The 2,298-nt window shown below is 41.7% G+C and overlaps 1 pseudogene; it reads left to right on the top strand.

The window, feature by feature from the left end:
* Positions 1-79: 79 nt before the first annotated feature.
* LOC107663724 (craniofacial development protein 2-like) lies at positions 80-2,070 on the top strand (annotated as a pseudogene).
* The last annotated feature ends 228 nt before the right edge of the window (positions 2,071-2,298 follow it).

Below are 2,298 nucleotides of genomic sequence, written 5' to 3'. Positions count from 1 at the left end.
AATTGGTTTATAGTAAATGTTAATACAATTTAGGGTGTTTTAAACAAGTGAATCTTGTTAAAAGTTACATGCAGTGGCCATGCTGGAGCATTTCCTGAGCATCAACCACATCAACCTGGTGAGTGAACAGCAATATGAAAGCAGCTTAAGTACCTGTGCACGCCGTTGTTGTTGCCTTGTTTCCCCTCAGACGCGGTACAATGTTGATCCTGCGCGCAATTCTCAAAACTTCCACAAGATGGCGGCGTTTATCGGTGAATCCGATATTACAAAACTGATATCCGATTATTGTAAAATGCTTAAATATCGGTAAATTGATATATCGGTCGATCTCTACTTTTGGGATACCATAGAGCTGGAGGATTGCCCATAGTGAGTCTCAATGTATACTGTCAAACGCTTTTTTGAAATCAATAAAATTGATATAAATTAGCAATATAGCCATGGCAATATTCGACACATTGTTCAAAGATATTTCATACAGTAAAAATCTGCTCGCATCAGTAGCAGCCATTACAAAAGCCCGCCTGCTCTTCTCGCAGAGTTTGGTCGATGGCACGGCCCAGACAACGTAATAGAACAGTGCAGAAAGCCTTCCCCGCAATGCCTCGCCAATCTGTGCAGTCGGTGAGATTGCCTTTCTTGGGTAGCAGAACAATGACTCTTTTACTCCAAACCTCTGGGACTTTCTCCTGGCACCAGCAGATATTAAATAGGCGGGTCAGCTGCACAACCAGGGGCTGACCACACGCTTTCAGAAGTTCTGGGTTGATATAATTTAGTCCAGTCGCCTTCTTCTTCTTCTTCTTCTTATTATTATTATTATTATTATTATTTTTATCCTATTCCGAAGTCCTGTGATGGCCATCTTCGTCTCTTTGATTGAAATATCGCCCATATTGATATTTAGATCGATATGCGCCTCTTCCACAGCAAAATCATGGTTAAGGATGTCTCGAAAGTGTTCCATCCACCTTTCATCCTGTTCTGCTGTGGTCAAGTTTTCCATGTTTGCCTTTAATTGGGATGTTCGAATAGCTCTGCGATCCTGTGAGCTCATTGACAATTTGGTAGAACATTCTGAAGTCGCCACGGTCTGCTTCGCCCTGGGACTCCACCCCCTTTCGTAGAAGCCAGTCTCTTTTATCTCAACGACATGATCGTTTGACTCTATGGTCGAGGTCAGTGTATAGTTTGGTCACGATGGCTCGTTCATCAGTCTGATCCCTCTGCTGTTTTGCTCTTTGTCTTTCATCAAACAGTTGCCATGTTGGGTCTTGGATCAAACTTTCTTTAATCTTTCCTGTCAATCAAGCAAGCATCCAATCTGCACAGCTCCGGATGATGGACTTAATTAGCAAACAAACAATGGAGTCTGACGCCTGAAGAAAGATGCGATTTTCTAGGCAAGAACGATTACGAGACTTACCACCTGGAATGTCCGCACGGTTCATCAACCCGGCTGCCTTGCCCAAATTCTCTGGGATTTCGACAATTATTGTCTCGGTGCACCGGGAATTAGTGAAGTACGGTGGACTGGCAGTGGACAATTGACCAGTGACGGCAAGAACATCCTGTTCTCCGGTCCTGCAGAATGCCACCAACGAGGTGTCGGAATCATCTTGAGCAAACGAGCAGCTGAATCCCTCATCGGATGGAAACCTGTGAGTGATAGGGTAATCACCACGTGCCTCCAGACCAACAACATCTGAATTAAGATTGTTAAAGTCTATGCACCGACTGACAATGCCGACGACACTGAGAAGGATGAGGCCAACTACAAGATACCCTTGATGAAATACCTCATTGTTATCTCAAGATTGTCCTTGGTGATTTCAACGCTAGCTGGGCGGTGATTGAAACGGACTTGAACACACTGTTGGTCCATTTGCATCATCTGAACATCTGAGGGATAACGGTGAGTGGCTCATCTCGTTTTGCAACCATAACGAACTTTGTATCAGTAACACCTTTCAACATCATCATATTCACAAGAAGACATGGTATGCGCCAGATGGTGTCATCTCTCCGCGACACATGGCTCAACAGGGTGTCGGATGTTGGCTCTGACCATTATCTAGTTTGAGTGAATCTTAAGCTCAAACTTAAATGTCAAAGACAAGCTGTGGTCAAGCGTCCGTATGCCATAGAGAAATTTAACCAGTGTTGAAATATAAACATAAAATTTATATAAATTATATATTATATAAAAATATAAATTAATACAAATAACTTATTTTAATTTTGAAATATTTAATATTATTTTATTTTTTAAATATTTTATTTTTAATGTTATTT

This window comes from Sinocyclocheilus anshuiensis, unplaced genomic scaffold, assembly GCF_001515605.1.
Source record: "Sinocyclocheilus anshuiensis isolate Anshui unplaced genomic scaffold, SAMN03320099.WGS_v1.1 scaffold2425, whole genome shotgun sequence".
NCBI classification, from domain to species: Eukaryota; Metazoa; Chordata; class Actinopteri; order Cypriniformes; family Cyprinidae; genus Sinocyclocheilus; species Sinocyclocheilus anshuiensis.
The sequence above is the reverse complement of the archived record's forward strand: the minus strand, read 5'-3'. Positions and strand labels throughout refer to the sequence as shown.